We start from the raw sequence: 16114 nt of genomic DNA on the forward strand, positions 1-16114 counted from the left end.
AGCCATTTGGAAACTTTCATTGAGTTCAAGGGACTCAGAATTTAAGTTCGGGTGTTGACCCACTCTGTAAACTGGGAGAATATTCTAGATATGCCCAGTTAGGGGTCCCAGAGGATTTTTTGTGGCACTGGAATGCTGACAGAAGATAGGAACACTATCTGGGGTCTTAAAAGCTGTGAGCAGCCATCTAGGATACTCCTGAGCAGCCATCTAGGATACTCTACTGGTCTCACCCCTTCGGGAGCAAGGAAGAATGAAGAAAAATAAAGACTAGTCCGAAGGACTAATGGACCACATCTACCATGGCTTCTACCAGACTGAGTCCAGTACAACTAGATGGTGCCTGGCTACCGCCACTGACTGCTCTGTCAGGGATCACAATAGAGGGTCTGGAGAAAATTGTAGAACAAAATTCTAACTCAAAAAGAAAGACCAGACTTACTGGCCTGACAGAGACTGGAGAAACCCTGAGACTATGGCCCCCAACACCCTTTCAGCTCAGTAATGAGGTCACTCTTGAGGTTCACCTTTCAGCCAAAGATTGAACAGGCCCATGGAACAAAACAAGACTAAAGGGGCACACAAGCCCAGGGGCAAGGACTAGAAGGCAGGAGGGGACAGGAAAGCTGGTAATAGGGAACCCAAGGTTAAGAAGGGAGAGTGTTGACATGTTGTGGGGTTGGTAACCAATGTCATAAAACAGTAAGTATACTAACTGTTTAATGAGAAACTAGTTTTTCTGTAAACCTTCACCTAAAGTACAATAAAAAAATACAAAAAAAAGAAGATAGAAACACTAACTGAAAGACATATGACTGCTGTTAATGACAAGACTGGGTGGCCTGCATTGAGCACTTCTGTCTGTGGGGGGCTGTGCTCAGCACATAGACTAGATTATCTAACTTTAACCCCAGGAAGGGGGTACAAGGAGGCTCAGGGAGATGAAAACCCTTGCCCAAGGCATCCAGGCAAATGTGGGAGAGGCAGGATTTGAACACAGGTCTGCAGAGCCTGGGCTCTTGACCATCAGCCCACACTGCATGGAGATCACCCTCTTCCCCAGAGTGACGACTACAGTCAAGTGCAGCCTGGGAGGAAGAAGTGGCCTGTTTACAGTCTCGGGTGCCAGGCTGTACAGGAAATGCTGTCACCAGGTCCCACCCCAAGGGAGCTCACGGTCAACTACAAGGCACAAGGCAGACGGTCAACTACAAGGCACAAGGCAGACAGCTAAGTGCTGGTGCCAGGGCAAGCCCAGCACACTCCTAGGAGCCCAGAACCAAAACTAGTTGCCACTGAGTGGACTCCACTCATGGAGTGTGTCAGAGTAGAACTGTGCTCCATAGGGTTCTCAACGGCTAAGTTTTGGGGAGTGGATCCCCAGGCCTCTCTTCCAAGGCACCTTTGGGTGGACTCAAATCAGCAACCTTTCAATTAGCAGCCAAGCCCTGGACTATTCGCACCACCTGGGACTCCTAGGATCCCAGAGGAGGTGCTTATTCCCAGCCTGGGAGTCCAAGAAGGCTTCCTGGCGGAGGCAGTGCCTAGGCTGAGTCTTAAAGGACAAACAGGAGTTAAGAAGGTGGATGAAGGAGCAAGGCAGGAGGGCACACCAGACTGGCAGCAGACGGGTGTCTGAGCCCCGAGCCAAGGGTGAGGAGGAGGAGAGGGGACTTGGGATCCAGCACTTTGCACAAATGTCTGCAGAGATGGGCTGGACCCAGATAACGTCATGTCTGGCTCTCTGGCTGGGCTGTGAGCAGCTCAGGGTCAGAGGCCACATCTTTTCATCTTTGAGCCGGGGCCAAGTGTGACGATGCTGACATCCTCTGGGAGGCTGTCCATCCACCCCCATCCCTCATCCCACTGGGAATGGCCTCGGCACTGTGCCCCATGTTGGTTCTCCACTACAGAGGGTGCTCCTGCTCCCCCGCCCTGAGCCCCTCAGCTCTCCCTGGAAGAGGAAGGGTGTCCAGTCATAGGCTTGCCCTCTGGCCTCCACTCAGTCCTGACCCACATCCCGCTGTCCACAGCCCAGGCAGGACAGCAGAGAGATCAGGACGAAGGGCTATGGGGCCCAACCAGGCTGCCTGCATCCAAACCTGGGTCTGCCATGAACTTCTGTGAACTAACTGCTTTCTGTGCACCTCAGTTGCCTTGTCTGTAAAATGGGCAGGGTAACAATAGTTTCTACCTCCTAGGACGGTTGTGAGGATTCAAAGGGCCATCATAGGTAAAGTACTTGGAATAGGGCCTATCATGGGGTAAGTGCTATGTAAGTATTATTATTATTGTTTCTTGGGATCCCCCTCTTACCTTCCTCCTAAACATGGCCTTTGCCTGGGGAGGTAGGAGGAGACAGGAAGGCCAGAGGACCCAAGAGGTTCTGCCTACTTGTATCCACAGCTTGGGTTCAAGGGCAGGTTAGGGAGCTCACAGCAAGTGTTTCGCTTCTCTAAGTCTAGTCTCTCCACCTCTCCAATGTGATCCTCACATTGTTGGGAGAGTCACGTGAAATGACAATGAGTCTCTTGTCAATTATAAAGAGCTGTAAAATTGTAGTTATTCATATTCCTCAAGCCTCCACAAACAGGAAGCTTGTGAAAAATATTATGTATATATATGCAATATATATATAGACACACAGTTAACAGTTATTTGCCAAACACTGCGCTACGCAAGACTCCATTTAATCCTCCCAACAGCCCTGCAAGGATAACGCCACTTTGCAGAAGAGAAAACTAAGGTTCAGAGAGGTGCAGCAACTTGCCCAAGGTCACACAGCTAAGAAGTCTGGTTCTAATCCTGACTTCCAAGGATCCCAAATAAAAAGTTTTTTAGGATCCCCCTGCTTCCCTGAAGGATTAGGAGTGCCTGATCTACCCAGTCCAAGCCCTCTAAACCTTAGCCTTGAAACGTGGCCTGGTCCTGTGCCATCCCCATGATCAGTGGTGAATGGGACCATTGTGATCCACTGGGTTTTTACTGGATGCTTTTCAGCAGTAGGTGGGCAGGCCTTTCTTCCTAGTCCATCGTAGTCCGGAAGCTCTGCTGAAACCTGTTCGGCATCATAGCAACACGCAAGCCTCCAACAGACAGACGGTGGCTGCACGTGAGGTGCATTGGCCAGGTTTTGAACCCAGGTCTCCTGCATGAAAGGTGAGAATTCTACTACTGAGCCACCACTGTCCTCTGGCCAAGTCACATAGTCTCTGCTTTTTCTCAGTTTTGAAGTGGGTTTAAGGATTCCCGCCACTGTTGTCAATGGGGATGAATAAACACAGATGGGTGAGCATGCACACGTATGAGTGATTCGGGGGTGGGCAGTGGGGACACGGCAGGCACGGGCGTGTATATGCACAAATGCGTCTGTTGGCGTGTGTACATGTGTGGTTTCCCGGCACCTTCTCTGTGTTATGATGGCGTCCAGATGATGTGCCAAGGAGCTGAACCCTCAGTCCGTTTCCAGTGTGATTGCCCTCATGGGAGGGGATGGCTCTCAGTTGGATGGCAGCAGAACTCCTTGTACCACTTAGGATGCGGTGAAGATGCCGCAGGACCAGCACTGGCTGTGTAGAAGGTGCATTGGTCAACAACTGAACCCAGGTCTCCCTCTGGGAACCAAGAATTCTACCACTGAACCAATAATACCGTTCACGTTCACTGAAAACACATGCCCACAAAATAGCAAGGCACGTTTTGCGAGAAGATGGCCAACTATAAGGATACACATTGAACAGATTGAGACGGTTCCGTGGGAAAGGGCGTGGAGAGGGGCAGTGAGAGGAGGAAATGGGGCTAAAAGGAAATAAACATAATGAAGAATGACAATAAGACAAATGCCGGGGCTTCCAGAGGCTAATGACAGAAACAAGGATGGACCCAGGGATGTAATTAGCTCAACTGTTTCTCCTCTTCTGAGGTCCAGAAAAACCCCAAATAAACCAACACGCACCCCAAATCCCTGCCTGGGGTTCATGCACGTTGACGCCCAGCCCAGTAACCTGGCAAAGCCACACTGGGTAGGCTCAGGGCCAGGCAAACAGGCTTGACCCTGTCCAGGGCCTTCAGAACCCCAGCCTTCTCTGCCAGGCCAGAAATGAACCTGGATGAGCCAACAACCAACAGAAGCAACAGTGTCAGCTGAACCGGCGGAGGCCCGGTGCTGGGAACAGGATGGTCACCAGGCAGAAGATGCTGTTGCAGACAGCTGTGACCTGCCCATGCCACTACCACAGACCCTTGTTGGGGATGACACAGGGCTCAAGGTCACATCTGGTTCCTGCAGCCAGAGAAAACAAAAAAAAACCTCAGGCAGAAGTTACTCACTTTATTTTTATTAAACAGACATGTATATGGAGTCCCTGGATAGCCTAAACAGTTAAGCACTGGGCTACTAGCCAAAAGATTGGTGGTTTGAACCCACCCGGAGGCACCTTGGAAGAAAGGCCTGGTGATTTGCTTCCAAAAGTTCACAGCCTTGAAAGCCCTCTTCAGAGCAGTTCTACTCTGTACACGTGGGGTTGCCAGGGGTCGGAATCAACTCCGCAGTAACTAACGACAACGACACATTCCAGGCATTGTCTTAAGCACTGCTACAGATGAGGCACCAAGAGGGTCAGTAGTGTGCTAACGGTAATACCAAGAGCTCAGGTGAGCCCTTCTGGACACAAGAGGACACTCAGAGACAGGGCAGGTGCCAGGGTTCAAACTCAGCACCTGCTGATTTACCAAACCCTCTCTTGTCCACTGCCTCGCCTCCTTGGAACATTCCAGAATCCTTCTGGGAATCTCCTGAGAGCCCCCAGAAAACCAGTCTGGCAGGGTTCAGGATATGCATTTTACAGGTGGGGCAAGAGGGGGTTCCAGACCCCCAGAAATTTCCCATGTCCATCGGCCTCTAGTTAAGTGCGAAAATAGCCTGAATGGAAACACACTGTGCTCCCCACGGGGAGCGGGGGTGAGGGGGCCTTCATTTACCCGTCTTCCAGCCGAGGCGTGGAGCCAGCCACTCTGGGCCCCGTGTGGATGCTGGGACACAGCAGACCATGGGCGCCCACACACCTTTTCTCTCCTCCACCTCCCCACACCTGCAAGGTTGTGTGACTTTACCGAAGGACACCTGAGACTGGGGGGGTGGGGGGCTGCTTGCGTGAGGTCACTGCCGCCTGGTTAGCGGCAGTGCAGGGATTTGAACCTGTGGGTCCCGAGTCCTGGTGAATCCAGGGACCCGCCTCCTCTGGCTGCCCCCGCTGGCCAGGACGCAAGTCCCTGTGGGGCTCGGGGACAGCAAGGGCCCTGGGGCGTCTGGACAGCAGATGTTGGCCTCTGTCCCTCTCCAATTCACTGCCTGGGCCCCTTCCCAAATGGCGCCTTAAGTCTTCGAAGGACTCACTCCTATTCTGTCCTTGACTCTGTCTCTCTCTCCCCCTGCTTGTTTCTCTTTCAGCCTCTGACTTGACTACTAACCTAAACGTAGATGGTTCGAACTCACCCTGCCTCACTGCGGAAGAAAGGCCTGGCAATCTGCTGCCATAAAGATTACAGCCAAGAAAGCCCTCTGGAACTGTTCTACTCTTGTAACACATGAGTTGAAATCAACTTGAGAACAACAGGTTTGGTTTCTTGTCACTCTCTCCCTCTGTCTTGCCTGACTTGTTCTCCCTGCCTCTCTCCCTCCCTGTTTCTCTCCCTCCCCCACCCCAGTCAGTCCTCCCTTCTGAGAAGCTCAGCCACCCCCTCACCTGCTGAGCTTGCTCACCTGTGTGTCCCTGGTTCACCCAAGCTGCCAGCAGCCCAGCTCTCCCTATCGGCTGTCCCTCCAGCACAAGGGCAGCCTTCTAGAAACTACTCCTGGGCAGTAGGCCCCAGGGCCAAGTACAGGGGCCTTATCAGGGTCCGTGGGTGTGGGGGCCCCTCAGGGGAAGCTGGCGGCTCTTCCCTCATCCTGCAAATGGCCCATATGGCTTGGCTCCTGTCCCATTCCCCCGCCCCCACGGACCAGCCCAACAGCCAGGGGGCAGCCCTGGGGCCTCTCCTCAGCTGTTTGATTCCTAGAGACTCTGGGGAGTTAGGAGGCTCCTCCAAGGGCATCCCATTTTGTAGCTGAGTTAACTGACACCCAGAGAGAGGGAGCGACCCTCCCTAAGCCACAGAGAAGAGGGACTTGGCCTGGCTTGTGAATGGTATATCCACAGAGCCTAGAACTATGCCTGGCAGCTCACCACATTCTGTATCCCCACTGCACAGGCTTGCAAATGGAAGCAGAGAGGGAAAGTGACTGGTCCAGACTCATACCACCTTTGAACAGAGGACTCTCTGACTTTTGGATCTTGCTCAAGGTCACAGCCTCAATCAGCAGCTGAGATGCACTGGGGCTCCTGGGTACCACACTCCTCTTGCACACATCCCCGCTGAGCCAGCATCCTCACCTCCCCAGGCCCAGCCACAGACTACAAGCCCTGACGTCTCTGCATTGCTTGACTTCCAGGCTTGCCCCATTCACCAGATCCCCCACCCCACCGTGCTAAGACAAGGGGCCTCTGGCCCCCACAGATAGCTCCAAGGAGACCTCTAGGGTTACCGTCCCCAGGCTCCAGGAGTCTGGGGGACCTCAAACCCCACAGCAGCAGCAGATATTCCCACCACTGGCCTGGCTGCCAGCCCCAGGACAGAATTAGCTCTGTGTCAGGAGGAAAGATTCCTCCTTGGTCCCACGCCCACACATGCGGGGCTCATGCTGAGTCACCGCCTGGGGGCCAGGAGGCTCTGGCTGCCTTTCAGGCGGCCCCATTTCTTGGGGGTTTGGAGAAGGCCTGTTGGAGTTTGGGACCTTGCCAGGGTAGGCAGCAGCGAGGAGCTTATCCCCTGAACCTGTTCGGCCCATTTGCTCAGCGACCAGCAGGCCCCAAGAAACCTCCAGCCACTGCTGAGGGCAGAGGAGTAGGGAATCAGACCAAAAAAAAAAAACAACAAAAAACCTAACCCCTTGTCTTCGAGTCAATTTCAACTCACAATGACCCCATGTGTTACAAGGTAGGACTGATCCATAGGTCAATTCTAATCTTTATGGCAGCAGATTGCCAGGCCTTTCTTCTGTAGAGCTGCTGGGTAGACTCAAACCAACCTTTAGGTTAGCAGCTGATTGCAAACCGCCTGCACCATGGAAGGTCAGAGAAGCACGGAGACCCCAAGATAGCCCCTCCACTCCCTGACATCCTCCCGTTAGAGCTCTACACCCTTGGACCTTGAAGGCTTTTCCTTCTTCCTAGCTATTCTCTGTTTCCAGGTCCACCCCCGTCCCTGCTCTGTGTCCTCTGTGTGAATGACCTCAGTAGGCTTTCTGAACTCCAGTTGGGTTGATCAGTGAAAGGCAGCAGCAGGGGGCTGCAGGGCAGGAGGAGAGTGAGGCTGGGTGTTTTATCTTCCCAGCTCTCTCCCTGTGGGATCTCCACCGGTCAGCCTCTGCTACCCTCTATGGGCCGCGGTGCCTACTCCCTCCTGTGGCCCCTCCAGCCCAGGGGTGGGAAGAGCTTCTTGGCCTTGCTAGACCTGGAGTGCTTCATTGCCCGCGACCCTGTCCACCCGTTTGTAAGCCCCTCCCTTGATGAGGCTCACATCATTACAATGTGTCATTCATTTCCTGCTGGGAAGAAACTTGTTGCTGTCTAGTGGATTCCAACTCATGGCAACCCCATGCGTGTCAGAGTAGAACAGTGCTCCATAGGGTTTTCAATGGCTGATTTTTGGGAAGCAGATCGCCAGGCCTTTCTTCTGAGGCACCTCTGGGTAAACTCAAACCTCCAAACCTTTTGGTTAACAGCCAGGTATGTTAACCCTTTGCACCCCCCAAGGACTCCTTCCTGCTGAGACCCTGACTGCTACACCAGTGCCTTCCCTCCTCCACCCCGTGGCCCCATGTCTATCAATACGTCCTATCCACTTATCCTCCTAAACACCTCACAAACCTGTCCATCATTCCTGCCCACCTGTATGACACTGATAGGTTCCTAACTGGTCTCTCATTTCAACTATGATTTCATTTTCCACCTAGTAGTCAGAAAGACCTTTGCAAAATGCAAAATACATCATGTCACTTCCTGCTTAATACCCCTCAATAACTGCTTATGGGTCTTAGGATCAAGAGCAACTCATCACCAAGGCCTCTAAGGCTCTAATGGTCTGGCCTCTGCCTGCCTTAGGATGGAGCTGATGCCCGAACCCAACCCCAACCCTGACTAAGAGCAGGTTCCAGTGTGGACACTCCCCTGTAAATCTTGCCCCATTTTGGAGACCCAGTTGCTCTTGTAGCCATCACCCCCACCCCCAGCAGACATTCTGAGCCCCCAGCAAGAGCGCTTGAATAGACATCTCTCCTTCCAGTCCGGAAAGCCAGAAAACCACTCTGTCTACCAACAACGGCCTAGTGCACAAACGGCATATCCTCCCAGCCACCCAGCTTACACACAAAGCCATCAGGCTGACGGACTGTTTATCTCCTCGTAAACACTGTCCCAGCCCCTGGAGGTGGCTTGTAAACAATTTTCCCCCCTTGCTTACATCCCACGGGACTGGGAGGCCTAGCACCCACATTCAGTTAATCCCTGAAGTCGGCCTTGATTCCAGTCACGCAAATAATCCCTGAGCTCTATACACAGTGCATCTGGAAGGCGGTGGGTATGGGGGTGGTTTACGTGGGCTGGTCAGGATGTGGTCTGAGAAGGCAGCTAGTGGTGGCCAACTTCTCCCCAAGCCGGAGCCAACCCATGGCACGGGCTCAATGTCCTGCTCACAGCATTGGCTCAGAGCCTAGAATCTGAGTGTCTCCTGGATGCCCCCCGCCGCAAGAGCTGTTTGTTGTCCAGCCTCTACCTTCCAAATCCAGGCCAGCATATCCTGTCTTCAACGCTGGGATCAGCTGGTATCTGATACCACCCCAGAAGCATTGATTCTCTTCCCTGGTACCTTGAGATCCTGGGAGATGGCAGCCAACAGAGCTCTACCAACTGCCTCTAGAGAGAAGAGCAAGGAAATGGGGAACCCAGGCTTGAACCCCTATGCTCTGCTCCTCCTTCTGTTGTTGGCTCAGATGAATGAGAACAGCCTCCCAGACCTCTTAAACTCACACCAGAGCCACAGGCTGGGAATGTGAGGGACACTGGGCCATCTTGGTAAGGAATTTTGGGCCCCAGAATGTCAGAGTTAAATATTAATAATCATCACCATAATAACTACATTTAACTGAACACCTACTACGTGAGCCAAACATAGTAACTAACTGTCCACCCCTTTGTAGGTCCTCCTTTGATGAAGCACATGACAATTACCCTGTTTGGGTGTGTCATTTGTTTCTTGCTTGAAAAAACAGTTGCCACTGAGTCAACTAATAGTTACTACTAACATAAAGGTAGGCGGTTGGAGCCCACCCTGTGGTACTGCGGAAAAAATGCCTGGTGATCTCCTTCCATCAAGATTACAGCCAAGCAGCCATCTAAGATGCATCAATTGGTCTCAACCCACCTGGAGCAAAGGAGAATGAAGAACACCAAAGACACAAGGTAATTATGAGCCCAAGAGACAGAAAGGGCCACATAAACTAAAGACTACATCAGAATGAGACTGGAAAAACTAGATGGTACCCGGCTACCACCAATGACTGCCCTGACAGGGAACACAGCAGAGAACCCCTGATGGTACAGGAGAACAGTGGGATACAGACCTCAAATTCTCATAAAAAGACCAGGCTTAATGGTCTAACTGAGACTAGAACGACCCCAGAGGTCATGGTTCCCAGACCTTCTGTTAGCCCAAGACTGGAACCATTCCCGAAGCCAACTATTTAGACAGGGATTGGACTTGACTATAAGACGGAAAATGATACTGGTGAGGAGTGAGCTTCTTGGCTCAAGTGGACACATGAGACTATGTCAGCAGCTCCTGTTTGGTGGGAGATGAGAAGGCAGAGGGGGGCAGAAGCTGGCTGAATGGACACAGGGAATATAGGCTGGAGAGGAGTGTGCTGTCTCATTAGGGGGAGAGCAACTAGGAGTACATAGCAAGGCATGTATAAGTTTTTGTATGAGAGACTGACTTGATTTGTAAACATTCACTTAAACACAATTAAAAAAAAAAAAGATTACAGCCGAGAAAACTCTATGGCGCAGGCGCAGTTCTACTCTGTAACACGTGGGGTCCTTATGAGTCAGAACTGAGTGACGGCAATGGGCTTGGTTGTTTTTTCACAATGTGAGGCAGGACATTGAGAAGCTCTTCACATGCATCATCTCCTTCAGTCCCTGTACTAACCCCATGGGGTACCAAAAACCAAAAGCCAAACCCACTGCCGTTGAGTCGATTCTAACTCATAGCGACCCTGTAGGACAGAGTAGAACTGCCCCATAGAGTTTCCAAGGACTGCCTGGCAGATTTGAACTGCCGACCTCTTGGTTAGCAGCTGCAGCACTTAACCACTATGCCACCGGGGTTTCCAAACCCCATGGGGTAGTCGCATTTATTACGGTCTTTCTGGAGTTGAGGAAGCTGGAGCCCAGAGAGTTTAAGAGTCTTGCCCGAGGTCACGTGGCTAATGAGGGGCACGGGGAGATTGAACCCAGGTCAAGAATCCAGTGCTCTTTCTTTTAGACCTTGCAGGCTCTACTTCGAAAACATTCTTAGATAAATCCCTGGCCCGGCAGGGCCTCGGTTTTCCCAACTGTAAAACAAAGAGGATGGACTTCCTGATCTCAGAGGCTCTCTTCTAGATTTAAAAAATGCCATAGTTGAATGGGCCAAGTGTCTATTTCTAATCTTGTACTGGAACCAATAAAAAGACAGCACAGCTCAGCTCCATGCTGTGCGACCCTGGGCAAGTTGCTGTGCCTCTCTGAGCTGTGCTTGAGACAGCTACAAAATGGCAACGATAAAAACTTCATTTTTGGAAAGCAGGGGGTCTGGATGAAGTAGATGAAGGGGACCCCTTGCTGCTTTAAGACTCTGGGTCAGAGGTTCAAGGTTAATTTACAAGGCTCTCACCACCACCGTGACCAAGACTGAGGCCCTTGCTGTCTACAACAAGGTCGCCTCAGACTTGTCCCCCACCCAAACCACAGGGGACAGTGCAGCACGGTTGCTAAGAGTCCACACCTGGGGGTCAACCAGAGCAGGTTCCAACCCCAACTTTGCCTCTTTCTAGTTCAAGGATCATGGATGAACCACCTCTCTTCTCTGAGCTTCAGTGGCTGCAAAATGGGGTTAATACGATTACCTCTGTGGAGTCCTTGAGCTGTTCGAATAGTTAACATGCTAGGCTGCTAACTGAAAGGTTGGAGGTTCGAGTCCACCCAGAGGTGCCTCAGAAGAAAGGCCTGACAATCTACTTGTGAAAAATAAGCTTGGAAAACCCTATGGAGTGCAGTTCTACTCTGTCACACATGGGGTCGCCATGAGTTGGAGTCAGCTCAACAACAATTGGTTGGTTAGGGTTATCACGAGCACACCATGAATCAATGATGTGGAGACGGTGCCTGGCACACAATAGGTGCTCAGCAAACATGTATGTAGAAAAATCAGACGTGTCTGTGAGGACCAGCAACAAAAACCACCGTTTGTCCCATGGTGGGGAGAAAGCCAGGCCAATTTCAGTTTGCTGATTCTGGGCCAGCACGAAGCCAACAGAGCTTAGAGATGAGCCAGGATGATGTCCGGAAGCAGCGGTCCCTCTCAGCTTCAGCTCAAAGCAGACATGGCCCTGAGGCCAGAAGAGGAAGCCACGCCGTCTGCCATTCCCACCCTAGCACAGCCCTGCCTCCCTTTCCAGCATCCCACATCCTCTGGAAGAGACACTGTGGAACATGTTTTCACAGTTCATTAAAGTCCCAAGAGCCCTGGTGGTGCAGTGGTTAAAGCACTTGGCTGCTAACGGAAAGGTCAGTGGTTTGAACCCACCAGCTGCTCTGCAGGAGAAAGATGTGGCAGTCTGCTTCCGTAAAGATTTATAGGCTTGGAAGCCCTATGGGGCACTTCTACTCTGTCCTACAGGGTCACTGCGAGTCAGAACCGACTTGATGGCAGTGGGTTTTTTTTTTTTTAATTAAAGTCCTTCAGTGGGAATGGTTATAGCCCCATCTCTGTTGGGCAGGGTGTTAAAGCTTAGGAGGAGACGGCTTCACTTTGTGACTTCCAGGCTATTCTACAACCCTCTGAGCTACGTTTCTGCCTCTGGGGCCTGCAGATCACACAGCATAAGGCAGAGATGAAGGGAAACCATACATGTGATGCACTTAGCAAAATGGCCAACCCTTTGAAGGGTCTCAAATGATACCAAAAACAAACAAACAAAAACAGTGGTCATCGAGTCGACTCCAACTCATGGCGACCCCATGTGTGTCAGGGTAGAACTGTGCTCCACAGGGTTTTCGATGGCTGAATTTTCAGAAGTCGATCTCCAGGCCTTTCTTCCGAGATGCCTCTGAATGTGTTCGAACCACCAACATTTCAGGTAGCAGCTTAGCGTGTTACCCATTTGCACCACCCAGGGAATCCTGAGATTCAGAAAAGCTTAGTGATTTTTCCCTAAGTTACCCAGCAGGTAAGCATGTGGGGGAGAAGCAGGGCTCCATCCTGGGCTCCCTAGAATCATGTTATATATATCACTGAGTCCTAGGTTTTCATTCCAGCTCCATCATTTCCTGGCTGTGTGACCTTGTACAAGTTACTTCACCTCTCTGAGCCTCAGGCTGTTCATCTGTAAAATAGGGATAATAGCAGTATCATTTCAAAGCACTGTGAGAATTAAGTGAAACAAGGCTTGTGAAGTTCTTGGTATGGTGCCTGTCACAAGGGCGATTATTATGTTAATATTATAGGATTTTTTAAAAACCCTGTTGCCCTGGATTCCAACTCATAGTGACCCTATAGGACAGAGTAGAACGGCCCCATAGGGTTTCCAAGGCTGTAATCTTTACAGAAGCAGACTGCCACATCTTTGTCCCGCAGACTGTTAACTTTTGGTTAACAGTCAAGTGCTTTAAGCACTGTGCCACCAGGGATTGGGAGAGTTTACCCCACAGCAGTGAGCATGAGAAGTGTGTTTCCACTGCTCCTTCAGCTGAGTCCACTATTCTAGGGTCCAAGGAGATCTTGGCAGTGCACAGGCCTCCTCAGAAATACGGTCAGATGTCTGAGAATGTTGGGTGAACTAGAGACGTCCGAAGGCCACAGCGATGGGTCCCAAGCCCCTTCCCAGCCTCTCCTCATGTGCCATCCACTCATCCATGAGCACATCTGGCCGAGGGCAACCCCACCTAGGACCCTTCCTGGCTGTCCAACAGCTCTGTTCATTCCAGGCCCTCTTGTTCCAGAAACTTCTGCCTCGACTCTTCCTTCCATGGCTCCTGTCATGGGAGGAAGTGTACTCGGCATGAGCCCAGGATCCAGGAGTGTGGCTTGGCATCTTTGCGTGGGAGAGATCTGAAAACAGAGGCCCTATTGGAGAGTGAGGGAGGGTGGGGCTGGGCCCCTCCCAAACAGGCTGACTCAAACCCTCTGGGAGGCTGAGAAGCTTCCGGCAAGACAGGCCTTGACGTTGAGCTAACGGAAAGCTTGAGAGGCTAAGAATTCCTCCCTCCAGCTCTCTGGTCTTCTCTTCTCCCTGCCTCCATACTTCCAAAAACTATTTCTTAAACACTTCTTATATGCCAGGCCCAGATCTGGGTACTGGGTTTGAATCCCAGCTCTGCCACTCACCAGCTGTGTGACCTTGGGCAACTCATTCAACCTCTCCGTGCCTCAGTTTCCTCATCTGAAAAATAGCGGCGATAGTAGCTCTTCCCTTACAGGGTTGTTGTGAAAATTAAATGATATTACATTACTAATTTTTTTTTAAAAGAGCCCTGGTGGCACAGTGGTTAAAAGCGCTTTGCTGCTAACTGAAAAGTCTGTGGTTCGGACCCTCCAGCCACTCGATGGGAGAAAGATATGGCAGTCCGCTTCCATAAAGATTACAGCCTTGGAAGCCCTGTGGGGCAGTTCTACTCTATCCTATGAGTTGGAATTGACTCCACAAGGGGTTTGGTTTGGTTTGGAATGTTTTTTGTTTTTGTGTTCTTAGAGGGGGAAGCAATGGTTCAGTGATAGAATTCTCGCCTCCCATGCGGGAGACCCAGGTTCTATTCCCGGCCAGTATACCTCATGCGTAGCCACCACCCGTCTGTCAGTGGAGGCTTGCGTGTTGCTATGATGCTGAACAGGTTTCAATAGAACTTCCAGACTAAGACAGTCTAGGAAGAAAGGCTTGGAGATCTACTTCCAAAAAAGCAGCCAATGAAAACCCTGTGGATCACAAAGGCCCAATTCCATTGTGCGTGGAGTCGACATGAGGCCGGGGCCGACTTGACAGCACCTAACAACAACAACAACGTTTTAGAAGCCTGTCTGGTTCATTGAAGGAGCCCTGGTGGCATAGTGATTAAACACTCAGCTGCTGACTGAAAGGTTAGTGGTTGGAATCTACCAGCCGCTCCATAGGAGAAAGATGTGGCAGTCTGCTTCTGCAAAAAGTTGCAGCCTTGGAAACCCTATGGGCAGTTCTACTCCATCCTTTTTGGTCGCTATGAGTCAGAATTGACTCGTCAGCAACATGTTTGGTTTGATTTGGTTCTGGTTCACTGTAATGCTGGAAAATGTAAATGATGGAAAAATAAAGTAAAATATAATAGCAGGTGGTGATGTTATTGTTATTAGGTGCCACCAAGTCAGTTGACACATAGTAACCCATGTGACAGAGTAGAACTGCCCCACAGGGTTTTCTAGACCATAATCTTTATGGGAGCAGATCGTCAGGTCTTTTCTCCCTCGGAGTCGGAGTCGCTAGGTGTGTTAGAACTGCCAACCTTTTGGTTAGCAACTGGGTGCTTAACCCTTGAGCTACCAGATCTCCTCCAGGTGGCGATATGTACTATGAATAAAAAAGAGGATTTGGGCATAGAGTGGGGTGGGGGGGGTGCTATTTCAGATAGAGTGCTCAGGTAAGTGTTCTCTGAGAAAGTGACATTTGTGTGGAGACCTGAATGAAAGCAGAGGGCGACGCATGGCTACCTGAAGAAAGAGTGTTTCGAGGGTTAAAGTTGGGGAAGAGAAAGCCTCTTTAACAAATGGTGCTGGCAAAACTGGATATCCATTTGCAGAAAAATGAAACAAGATCCATAATTCACGCCTTACACAAAAAACGAACTCAAAATGGATCAAAGACCTAAATGTTAAACCTAAAACTATAAAGACCATGCAAGAAAAAATAGGGACAATGCTAGGAGCCCTAATACATGGCATAAATAGAGTACCAACCATAACTAAGTATGCACAAACAAAAGATAACCTAGATAACTGGAATCCCTTAAAAAATTAAATATTTATGCTCATCAAAAGACTTCACCAAGAATAAAAAGAGAACCTACAAACTGGGAAAAAAAATTTGACTATGACAGATCTGACAAGGGTCTAATCTCTAAAATTTATAGAAAACTTCAACACCTCAACAACAAAAAGACAAACAACCAAATTAAAAAATGGCAAAGGACATGAACAGACACTTCACTAAAGAAGACATTCAAGCAGTTAAAAAACACGAAGAAACGCTTGCAATCATTTAGCCATTAACTTGTTGCCGTCCAGTCAATTCCGACTCACAGCTACTCTACGGGACAGAGTAGAACTGCCCCATAGGGTTTCCAAGGAGCACCTGGTGGATTCAAACTGCTGACCTTTGGATAGCAGCTGTAGGTCTTAACCACTACGCCACCAAGATTTCCCATTAGCTATTAGAAAGATGCAAATAAAAACAACATTGAGATACCATCTTGCCCTGACAATAATGGCACTGATTAAAAAAAAAAACAAAAACAGAAAACAACAAATGCTGGCAAGGTTGTGGGGAGACTGGAACTCTTATGCACTGCCAGTAGGAATGTAAAATGTTATAACCACTATGGAAAACAATATGATGCTTCCTTAAAAAGCTAGAACTAGAAATACCATATGATTCAGCAATCCCGCTCCTAGGTATACATCCTCGAGAAATAAGAGCCATGACAAGAGCAGACAGATACACTCTCATGTTCAT

The 16114-nt window shown here is 50.2% G+C and overlaps 1 protein-coding gene across 11 annotated transcripts in view; it reads right to left on the bottom strand.

Moving 5' to 3' along the window:
- CMKLR1 (chemerin chemokine-like receptor 1) overlaps window positions 1–16114 on the bottom strand; it is a 183961-nt gene that overhangs the window by 15975 nt on the left and 151872 nt on the right. The gene's annotated exons all lie outside the window — the stretch shown is intronic.

This window comes from Elephas maximus, chromosome 22 (genome assembly GCF_024166365.1).
Source record: "Elephas maximus indicus isolate mEleMax1 chromosome 22, mEleMax1 primary haplotype, whole genome shotgun sequence".
Classification (NCBI taxonomy): domain Eukaryota; kingdom Metazoa; phylum Chordata; class Mammalia; order Proboscidea; family Elephantidae; genus Elephas; species Elephas maximus.